General features: G+C 36.5%; 1 long non-coding RNA gene across 1 annotated transcript; it reads left to right on the top strand.

The window, feature by feature from the left end:
* Positions 1-2,020: 2,020 nt before the first annotated feature.
* On the top strand, positions 2,021-9,474 carry LOC149919035 (uncharacterized). The gene is made up of 3 exons (XR_016464728.1): positions 2,021-2,396; positions 4,299-4,394; positions 8,744-9,474. It is a non-coding gene; the product is annotated as an uncharacterized LOC149919035 (long non-coding RNA).
* Positions 9,475-11,895: the final 2,421 nt, after the last annotated feature.

Below are 11,895 nucleotides of genomic sequence, written 5' to 3'. Positions count from 1 at the left end.
CACTGCTGCTACTGCATGTGCCTTACAGCCGGCTTGCAGGAATTTAAGGTCTCTCCTCCAAGATAGATCCAGTTGGTGGATGAGGCGTGTGTGAAGGGCAAAAAGTGACTGCCATGGAAAGCTGCTCTGCTGCTTTCTGCACAGGAAAGCATTATATGCTACGTTTTGTTGCAGAATTGATATAGCATATTTCTTAGCATTAAATGATGCAATTTGTAACTCAAAATTCAGCATAAAAACCATCTTTTATTCTGCACCAAATCCTTCCCTCACACTGCCTTTGTCTGTATTAAATCAAGGTTCTAAAAATTACACAGAAGACACTGAGAATTTTATAATTAATCAGGATAAATATTTAACTAAATTCCTGACTGTATTCAGTGCTTTTCTGATGTGCTGTTGTTATGTATTTGGTCACCAGATGTTGATAACAGAACTGCAAATGTATTTTGTTGAAGGTTTTTTAAGCTCTGAGCTGAATTTATTTTAATGCAGTATTTGCGAGAGGGAAGCATGGGTGCTATTGATGTTCCTAAAGGGAAAACAACTGGAAAGACACTCTTTGACCACTTATTTTGCATTAAAACCTATTTGAAATTATATTTTGCAAACTTTGCTGCTTCTATTTGTAATTGAAAAAAAGGGTATCTACAGCCTTCACATATATATGTGGGACGCTGAAGTTTTAGAAACTGCTGAGGAACTGTTGCTTGATGTCAGTGCCTTAGCTGGTCACATTAGGATTTTGTTGTTGAAATGGAAGTGGTTGGTTTCAAAAAAAATGACCCATTAGATATTTAAATGGATTTGTGGCTCTGGATGGCAACAAAAGTTCAGCTTAATAATTGCTTTTATGTGAGATGTCAGATTTGTTTCATATTAATAAAATAAGTACAGTGCAAACTTCAAGTGTTTTGAAGGCTGATTACAGCTGACAGAGTTGTGTAGCACTATCACAATACTTCCAGATAAAAGGAGAACATTAATTTATGTTCTCTTTTTGTAAGGAAAAACAAAGGTGAACGCAGAGACTAGTGCTGGGTTTATGCTGGGAAAATAAAGGCTCAAACAAATCAGTATTAATATTCTAATTCTTGACCAAGACACTGACCATCATCCATTGCCTACAGGTATAGATTGCCACAGAAAAGAGGCCATAAGTAGCCCAGCTTTTCATGTTGAAAAGAAAACTGTAGATGGTTTGAGCTGATATGGATTTAAATCTATATATTTTATGTGTTGCATACATGCATGGATCATTCACTGATCAGCAGAAGAGGGCCCTTCCCCATAAAGCTGGATGACTGGAGAATGAAGACAAAATTTTTCAATAATATATATTATAAAAAAAAAAAAAAAAAAAAAAAAGTCAAAAGAAAGTAAAGTTTGATAAAAGAGAGTTGAAATAAGGAAGAACACCAGCAGTTTCCGGTAACTTGACTCACTTTTGTATATGATTTACATTCCTCAATTATATGATCACATAATTCCTGGTTTTTTTCCATCTCCAAAGAATGAGTGGCTACCTGTCTCAACCTCTGCAAGGGCAGTATTAGTATTGGAATGTAGAATATTAGGAGGCTAAGATGGCAATTATTTTCTTTGATCTCACCATATAGTCTAGCACACTATCTTACAATAGATTGCAGAAATTCAGAAAAAGTCTGTATTGCTTTGTGTATGCACACTACAGTCAGACTTTTTGGAAAATTTAGCTGAAGACCTCCAAAGGCTCTATCTCAAGCACACATGGACTGCAGTTTTTTTCAGATGTTTGCAACTTGTTGAGCTGAAGTCGCCTTTTTTGAGGTGTAAAAACACAGAGAATTTATTTATCATCTGAATTTCAAGGTGTGGAGGCCAAAACTGTTTTGTGAAAAGCTGCTGTAAGAATTTTAATATGTGGGAAATAGACCTTTTAGGTTCTTACATAATATTTTAACTAGAAACTCAATGCACTGATGGCACTCAGTGGGGGAAATTTGAGATCAAATAGCTAAAACTGGGGAGAACATGTTGAAGAAATTCTTAAAAAGCCATAATTTATATTATGTTACTAAACTTAAGGCTTAAGAGGCTGAAATAGAAGCACAGTTGATATAAGATAAGGAAGGAGAATTTGGATTCTGTTTAGGGATTCCCTTCAGACTCATAAATCAGGATTAAAAGGTGTAGCAGAAATACTAAGCCAAGGCCTGTATGTAGCCATGAACCACTGATTGAGCACCTGGTGGGAAGGCAGGGCCAATCCAGGGGAGCTCAGGTGAATGCAATGCACCTGAGTGACTGGAAAGGGTTGGGCCAGGATCTACCCCTTCCCAGACATCATTTAAGGGTTGGCAGCAGAGGACAGGAATTCTTTCTGGAGATCTCTGTATACCTGAGGTCTTCTAAAGGTAAGCAGCTTTTTTTTTTTTTTTTTTCTTCTCCCCTTCCTTTTATTTCTGTTTATATGGCTGCTGTGTTTGGTCTTGTTCTCATTTGCTGCAGCAGAAGTCTTTGCCACACTGCTCTTATTGCTGTGCTTTCCATTGCATATAGCATTACAGAAGGGTTGGTGGGTTTTTTCCTGCTTCTAAATTGGAATAACAATTTCATAATGGTAAGCTCAAAAAATAGCTAAGAACAAGTATCTATACTTATTTTCTTCTTAATTTTTGGATGTGTAAATATTGCTTAAAACGTCAGTCCTGGGGGAAAAAAAAAAAAGAGTCAATCAATGTCCTTGTTTTTATTTGGGAGCTAAAGACAGAATTTAATTGTATTTTTGTTTAGCTGTAGCTGTTATCTTCTGCTTACGCAGAATTTCTATGCTCAAGAAAGGGGAGAATAATGGGGAAAGGGCACAGTCATTTTACTTCTATGCTACAATCCTTGCAAAGTATCAGGGTAAGTATATTGTTTTCTTTTCTCAAGCAGCATCTTCTCCCATAAGAATTTTAGCTTCAGGTGTATGTAGTAGATAGTATGAACTACTTTTATTTCCCTATACATGAATTTATAAGAGTAAATCTTTTCTAGGAAACAGTAGATATATCTGCTTTATTTGTTTTCTTACACATCTAGGATCACACTTCTGGCTTTCTCAGCTCATGTGTGTTTTGGTTTGGATTAATCTGTTTGTTGTGTATTTAAGTAGCAGCAACTGAAGAATATACCCAAATGGGTTCCTGTCAGAAAAGGGGTGTCAAGGTGCCCATACCAGAATCCTTCTTCAGGGGAAAATAATCAAAGATCAAATGAAACTTCTTCATGATTTACGGTACTGGGTGTGATCAAGATGATAAGTATCTGGCAAGATTCCCAAGTACTCTGGGAAATTGTTTTAAGTCAGTGTTGAGTGTTAGTTCCACTGTCTGAATACAGAGTAAGGGAAGCCTGTTGTAGTAACAGCAGCGTAACTCCAACTCCTCTGTAATTTTCCAGAATGAGAACAAATGTTAAAGGCAGGTTTGTCAGCACCTGTCAAGGTGGTCTCACCACTCCTTCTCTTTCAAGGAGGAAGCTACTGGGTTCAGTGAATAGATTACTTACTCCTGAAGAAGAATTTTGGCTGCAAGTCATTGTCAATTTGTCTGTGAATCATTTATCAGCTTTTGCACGTGCAAGGGCAGGAAGCCATAGCATTTTTCTTCATCTGTTAATTACAGAACACCCTAGCACTTCACTTAAGATGAGTTTTAATAATACTAACTCAAACCAGATCTTTTTGCATATCAAATACTCACTTTTACTTATGTACCTTGTGGATAGTTCTCTGTTCTGGACAAAACTAGAGAATTAAGTCTTTCTCAACTGTAATTGCAACTTAATTAATACAGTCCTCCAGTAATGGTTTCCTGATTTATCTATTTATTTTGGTCAAGAAGATTTTAGGAACTGCTCATCTTTTAATGAGAAAGAAGGCAGTACTAAAGACTGTGAAACACAGAGCATGAGGTATAACACTTAGGATCTTCCAGAGGCCTTTACATAGATGCACAAATATATAAATATCAAATTAATGTAAGCATGCCATACCAAATAAAGATAAAATACCGCTGTAATGGATGTGGTTGTAATTATTGTCTTGTCACAGGCCTGGACTATAAGTCTCCGTAAGATGAAAGCTGAAAGTATGCTTTGCATTTAGAAATCCTTTCATTAAACACAGCCATTATAAGTAGGAAACAGTTGTAGGCTGAAACTTTCTCTTAATCTTTCTTTTATTTCCTGCCAAATTGTAAACATATCTTTCTGCCTTTCACCTTTCAATATTTTCTAAATTGAGTTTATATTTTTTCACTTGCCCGAAACAGCACCAAATAACTGTTTGCCAGATCTCAAGTGTAACAAGAAAGAAACCTGTCATCATCCATAGGAAAACAATGAACTGTGTGTAGCCAAGAGATAAAGTAAGTACTTCACTTAATAAACTAATTTTTCAAATAGACAATATAGAAACAAGCATATCATCATGAATTCTGTTGTTATTCTAACACTACCCTCTGTATGCTGTGTGTATGATTTTGGAAGAAAAATCTATTGCAAGTCTGAAAACAAACCAACCAAAAAGAAAGCAAGTATTACATCACTTGTTCCTTTGGGGGAGTGGATAGAAATAGAAATTCGGAGTTTTATTTACTTTCTTCTTCCCTTTCTCTCTTTATCTCGATCACCTCTTTCTCTTCCCATTCCTGCTTTCTTCCCTCCTTACCTTTCCAGCAAGTCACCTCTCTGATATTCTTCCTATAAGCACTGCAGCTTCATTGCTTTTAACTACAGCAAATCAAGAAGGAAAATCTATTTTAAAATAACATAAAATAGGCAGCTCAATTACTATCAGAATATTATTCATATTGCTAGAAAAATACTCCTAGAATACATGAAAGGTGTAGAATGTGAAAGTCTCATCTGTTGACCACACAGTGAAGTTAGATTGTTCCTTTGGTGGTTCCTGTGACTGTAACTCATTTTGAGGAGAATCTGAGAGCACAGCATTGTATTTATTACGGTGGACCTATTTTTTATGGTCTGAACTTTACTCATCAGGCCTTGTGAAAATTATGTAGGGAGTAGTAGTTGTCAAGATGTTTTTTTTAATTAGCTTTGCTACACTTCCAGCAGTGATGGCTCATGGGCTGGGCTGGACAGGAAAGAGGAAGCCCACTCTAAGTTTTCACCTGGACTCAGACAGAAGGCAAGCTCTGCCTCTCAGCCATAAAGCATAAACTCATGTAATTTCTGCAGTAAGAGAGTGGACGCTAAGAAATAAGGAGTTAGTTGTTCTCAGGAAAATGGAATGAAATAGAAAAAAGCCAAACTCTTCAAATGAAGGAAGAAAGTATAGTTCTTATATGGAGAGCAATGCCACTATTTAATTTCATCTGTGATTCCTAAATAAATATCATAACATATGAACAGTTTATAAATGATATATGATCATGTTTCAGATCTTCTGGGATCTCTGTAAAATCTACTGTATTTTACATAGTGTTTCTCATCACAACTGCAATGCAGTGGGTGGAACACTACAGCTTTCTGCATCCAAAAACACAGACAGAATCTTTCAGCAGTGCAGGGAGGAATGCTGTGCACTCGGAAGACCAAAAATAAAAAACAATCTAGCAATGAAAACTAGAAGCTGGCAAGGAAAAACAGTTGGGAAAGAGAATAAAATAAGTTTATATTCCTAAATAGTAGATGTAGTTTCTTTTATCATCTACAAGATAGCAGCATGTAATGCTGACTTGCTAGTTTCAAGTCAGCATAGTAGTGTCTCAGGATCTTCAATTAGCTAAGTTGTTTGTGGGATAAGAAAAGGAAAATAGACAGGAGACTGAAGGAGGGGAAAACTGAGCTATTGTTAATCCAGGAAAAAGGTTAGGAGAATGGACAGTACCTTACCCCATTTCCAGGGTTGTAGGGGCACTGGAATAAGTGCCACATGCACCATGGGAGAGGGAAAATAGAGCCTTGGGGGAATGGTGTCACTTAATAGTTGAAGGGCATAACTTGTCCAGAAGGAGGAGAGAAGTCTGCAGTAAGGTGCAACGTCACATGTGAGAAAGAAGCTGTCAGTTTGAAGAGAAGATAAAGGGATGAGGAGGAACCTTATGCTTCGGGTAGGGAAGTGTGTCCTGAGAATGCAGTTTACACTAAAAATTATTTTAAATTCTTGCTTTTCTTTGGGGAAGAATTTTTATCAGTTCTGTTTGTTACAAATGCTTTTGGTAACACTTGCTACCATAGGATTAGTATTAGCAGCAGTTGTATTTGTATTATACTAGCATCTAGAAGCTCCAGTTGGGTCTAGGATCTGTGTGAATGCAGAAAGTAACAATAACAAACACTGGATCTTTGCCCTTGGGGAGTTTATGTAATGAATCTTGTTGCAGCAAAATTGTTTCATTCTTCTAAATCAAAATGTTTTAATAATGAGTAAAGGAATTGCAAAAAAAAAAAAGATTGCTGTACTGCATCACGCTTTTTCAGCACATTTTCTCATGTTTTTCTTGTGCTACTGAATTTCATTGCTTTTTTTTTTTCCATTCAATTGCAAGAACAGGTTTGGTTCCCTTGCCACAGATAATCAGATCAGCACAGAAAAGCAGCTTTTATTTCCTGTGTGAAAGCTCTCTTCCCTGAGAGGTGAATGGAACAATTTCTTACACTTAAACAGCACTTTCAATTTTGTTCCTACACATATGACACACTGTATCTTGATAGTCTAACATGGGAATTGCCACAGGAATACTTCTATTTCCTTTGACAAGTTATTGTGTTTGGATGTTATCTTATATTACTTTACAAGGATGGCTAGGTCTGACATAAGGTCATGTACACCCAAAGATGCCAGTGTATGTTTACTTTGCAACAAAACATAATTTCATGAGAGAGAGTCATGTACATTTTTACGTGGAAAGCCAAACTGTGGTGTATAAATCTGTCAGATTCTGACACAGGATTAGCATGGTTGTCATGTGTGGAAAAGGTTGCTGAACTGTGTCAACACAAACAGGGCATCAGTCCTCCTTCCCAAAAAATGCCACATAATCAATATTCTCCTAGTACTCTCTTCCTTTTTTAATGGCCATTTAATCCAGCACTATCTGCTGAGCTATAATTCTGCTTTTCTTGGAACAAGGTGCACAAAATTATTTTCTCTGGATAATTGAACTCTTATCTTAATGTAGAATTACAGAATCATAGAACCACACAATGACTTAGGTTGGAAGAGATTTTGAAATCCACCCAACCCCTGCTGTGAGTAGGGCTGCCCCCATCAGCTCAGGCTGCCCAGGGCCCCATCCAACCTGGCCTGGAGTGCTTCCAGGGATGGGGCACCCACAGTTTCTCTGGTCAGCCTGTGCTGGTGCCTCACTGTGCACTGATTAACCTCTGTCATCTAATCTGAATCTCCTCTTTTTTAATTTAAAACTATTTCCCCTTGTCCTATCGCTAAATGGCACAAGTTTTCTGGTTGTCCTGCCTGTATTTATGATTGAAGAAAAGGAGACAGAATAAAGGTGAAATTTCAGAAACCAGTGAGAAGTAAAGGAATGTTCAAGAAAGGAAAAAGAGTCTTTTCCATTTAACTTCATTTCTGTTGCTGCTATGAGGATGTACAGAGTTGAATGATGCAAGTGAGCGACTACTCATCCTAGTGCACCCATGTGCAGGAATTACTTTCACTAAAATATGTTCATTGGTCCATTGCCAAATTGGGCAGGAAAGCCATCAGTTAGCAAAGGGATGAAAAGATGGAGGGGAATAAGCATGAAGAATGGAGGGCAGCACAGAAGCAAAGAGGACAAAGCAGAATATTTGACTAGGTTAATGAACTGTTTATCTTGCAAATTAGCTCTTTTTATTAAATTTAAAAACAAGGAAGGAAGACTTCAAGATTAGTTGCACCTCAGCAAGCATATGAGTGCTGTTAATGATATAACTGGGGGGCTAAGAAGGTTGGGCTCAGTGTCCTGATCAGCCTGATGAACTGGTTTGGACAGAGACAAAACTAGAGAATGAACCAGAACTGGATAAATATTAATCCCTTACTGACAAACTGCTCAAATAAATCCAGTAAATAAGCTAGTTCCTACTAAGCAGGGTGTTTAGAGATAAAGCTATATCAGCATGCTACTGGTTTATTGTTTTTCCTGTAAGTACATTGTTTTAAGTTTAGAAATGAACTGTATGTGAAAAGAGTGGAACACAGCAGGCGTACCAGCTGAGATGCTGTGGTCTCATGTAGAGCTGTGTGAGAACTGCACCATCTCAGTCCCAGGAAAAGTCATAAGCCTCAAAATCTTCAAAGAAGAGAGCTTCTCTTAGTACAACCAGCCAAAGGAATGAGGAAAAGCAAACCCTATGGCATTTGAACTAAAAGATGAGCTCTACGGCTGCCACATTTTAAAAAGAATAATGTACCTCAATTTTATTTAAATCCAAAAACCAGCATGCCTTGCAGAAGGATTTGTTTCTGAAAACATTTTTACTCTCTACTGTTTAACTGGACTGTGCATTCAACATAAAGCGCCACAGAATCACAGTAAATACTCTGTCGAATGAAATTAAGATTCTCTGTGCTGCTTCAACTGGATGTGCTTTTCTTTATTTCTGATTTTATGGGTGTGTAGGTGGCAGGTAGTCTTTTTAGTAGCATTAATTCAATATTTTTCTCTAATCCTACAGTTAATTTCCAAAACAAGTAAAGTATTTCCACATGTATGCAGTAATAGTGTTCTTTTTTTTTTTTTAGGTTTCTCTCAGAAAATCTGGGATTCTGAATTTCTCTGACTATAATGAGAGCTGTCCTTATTACAAATCTTTTTTGACAGCAAGATTCTGAAGGAAGTATGACTGGACAATACTTTACCTTGTTAGGCATGCACAAATTTATTTGGTTGCTATGGCAAATGATCCAGAGCTACATGCAACACTGAGCTTTCATAGCGCTCATGAGAGAGGGCAAGGTAGAATAAAAAAGAAGGTGTTTACTGGTCTCCATTGGCTTTCCAAAGCAGCCTCTCCTCACTTTGCCTGTTTTCTCCATGCTTGAGATTTCTTCATCTGACTATTATGGAACAACACTGGAAAATGTCTAGTATGCAACACAGAACGAGCCAATATAAATTTAATTTAATGCATAAAACCAGGCGTACTGTCCTTTCTCTCTCCACAACCTGCTGCTTTTCCTTTCCATACTGTGGAGGAGGAATAATTTTTGTACTTCATAGACAAATTTTGGGCTATTCCCATTTCAAAGAAATGAGTGCATTTTTTTTTCTAATAATCAAACATCAATTTGTACAGACAGTTAACCATTTTCTTATGCTTTAAGAAATTTCAGAAAAAGACTGAAGAACATACGTATTTCCATTCTCAATAAGCTCATGGTTGTTATACTAATAGAAGATGGATTGAAAAGCCAGTGGCTTAATTTAGGAAGAAAGTGGCCTGTAACTGTAAATAAAAGCTGAGGAAAATCGACTCTCTAGGAGGCGATCAAAGTTAATGATGCCGTAGAAATCCTTCACAGAGAACAGATAGCATTTTCATGTTAAATAAAAAAAAAAAAAAAAAAAAGCACAGTGCTAAATAAAACAAACCAAAAAAACCCACTATATAGGTATGTAGGGTTCACATGCTCCAAATCTTGCAGACCACGTTGGCAGTTGCTACTCAGAAGGTAACCCAAGAGTGGAATATCATATGGTGTTAACTGTCAGGACTGAAGTGCTTTGGTAGCAATGTGTGTGGGAGGCCTGCACAGAGCCTTCCTGCAATGTGCCTAACAACCAAAATTGCTTTGCGTTACGTTCACCACAAATTGAAAATATATGCAATATTTATTCTAGTATAGTTTTTGGCAAAGATTACACGTCTAACACTCTGAACAATTTAAGCAAGCCTGGGGATCTTATTGAGGGCAGTGAATCAGAACACTTTGTTTGTAGAAAAAGGATTTGTTATAGTCCACTGTAAAAGCCAAACCAAAGTTGAACTATGCCCTTTAAAACAAAAAAAAAAAACCCTTTTCATAAGATAAACCATCTCCATCTAAAAAAACATCAAATTCTGACCTTATTGACAAAAGTTGAACAATCTTGCCACAGAGAAATGTAATTTTCACTGCATCCCAATTTGTGTTTTTATTCCCATTTTATTACTTTACATAAATATTCTAAATATTATATAAATATATAATGTAGATTATAGCATTACATTTCTATAGCATATACAAATTCTCACTGGTATTTGAACAAACAAAACAATCTCAGGAATATTTTCTAATGATCTCAAATTTTTCAAAAGCTGCTTTTACAAAACCCAAATTCTGAAGTATGTTTGAACATTTCTGTCCTTTAAAAATAATACGTATATGATGGTATAAAGTATATTTTAAACTGTGAAAATAAAGAAGATGAACAAAATCTTCCTACAGTTTTGGTGGTGAGGCCACTTGAAACTCTTGACAACAAGAACAACAACATGATTTTGAAATCTTGAGTAAGGCTTTTAAAACAAGGAAATGAAGTACTACTTCTGAATATAATTCATCAAGTCCCTTTAGTGCTATCACAGAAATATTTATTTACTCTACTCCTTTTTGCCCAAATAGCTGTCTCTCTTCTCTCTATTGCAATTTATAGTACACCCACTCCTTGATGTGTGGAATTTTACAAGACTTCTGTGAAGTATAATAATAATTTTATAATCTCATTGTAATGGAAAAGAAGCTCTGTAGACAGGGCATTTGCGGAGGTTTTGCAACATATTTTGAAGTATATCAGGAATTTGACCCAGCTTCAGCTAAATCCCAAATGAAGTGGATCAATCATTACACCTTTTATGATTATTTAAGGAAAAGGCTCTGTTGTTTTGGAGGCATACATAAAACATTTTCATTCAAAACCTTACTTGGCAAGAGTTACTGTGATTTTTTGTAGTAAAACAAAAAATTAATGAACCAAAACAAGACAAAAAAATAACTTTCAGACATGAATCACCAGTTCTGTAGTATAAATCGGTAATCTATGCTACAATTCAGAGCAAAAGCTAGGTAAGCAGACTCTTGAGTGGACCCCAGAGCATATAAAGTTGTCAGCATTTGGTCCTGGCAGAGGTCTTCTAAACTGGAAGCAAACACCCAAAACAAGACAGTCTTTAAGATTTTTATCCTGACCTAAGGCTGTGTTCTTAGGCTGTGTTATAGTTATGTTGCACGAGAGGAAAAGTTAAGTAATGCAAGAGAAAAAGGTTGTCTTCATCTTCCATTTAAGGAAACTGAGTCTACAGAATTTAGTATTTTAGTATGATTCCAGATATTAATATAAAAATATATATTCTCTGCATTTTCTTCCTTGAACAGCTGGTAATAGCCAGCGGCAGAAATTTAAGGATGGAAGTGCTCTCTGTAGCACCCAGCAAAAGCTTTCAATTTCTCCAGCTGTTGTTGTGGGGAAAAAATATCTCAGTCTTGTTTAGTTGTCCTTTGTGTGTTTTCAGACATTTCTAAAACATTGTTTGTCTCTATGTTATTATTAAGCTTATTGTTATTAATTTCAATGTATATAGGAGTGGTGGAACTTTGGAAAATGTTGGAGTCTTTATCTATCTGATGTGTTTTGAGATTTAGAACTGGTTGCAGTTCTAAATTGAGACAAGATGGCAGCAGCTTGGAGAAGTATCCATGCTAGCCTTGAGGTAGCTGAACACCAGTAGAAGCTCAGCTGAGGCACTGCAGTGTTTTGCATGGAAGAACTCATTGTTCTTGGCTGCTTTTTTCTTTGCTATCTTCCAGTCTCTTCTGCAATAATCCAGATTTTGTTTCAATGTCCTTCCTAGTCATAATTATCCACCAAAGAATTTATACGAATGTCAGCTTTTAGATAGCTTTTTCTATTCACT

The sequence above is a fragment of the Phasianus colchicus genome, chromosome 2 (assembly GCF_987193195.1).
Source record: "Phasianus colchicus chromosome 2, bPhaCol1.hap1.1, whole genome shotgun sequence".
In the NCBI taxonomy this organism is placed as follows: domain Eukaryota; kingdom Metazoa; phylum Chordata; class Aves; order Galliformes; family Phasianidae; genus Phasianus; species Phasianus colchicus.
The sequence above is the reverse complement of the archived record's forward strand: the minus strand, read 5'-3'. Positions and strand labels throughout refer to the sequence as shown.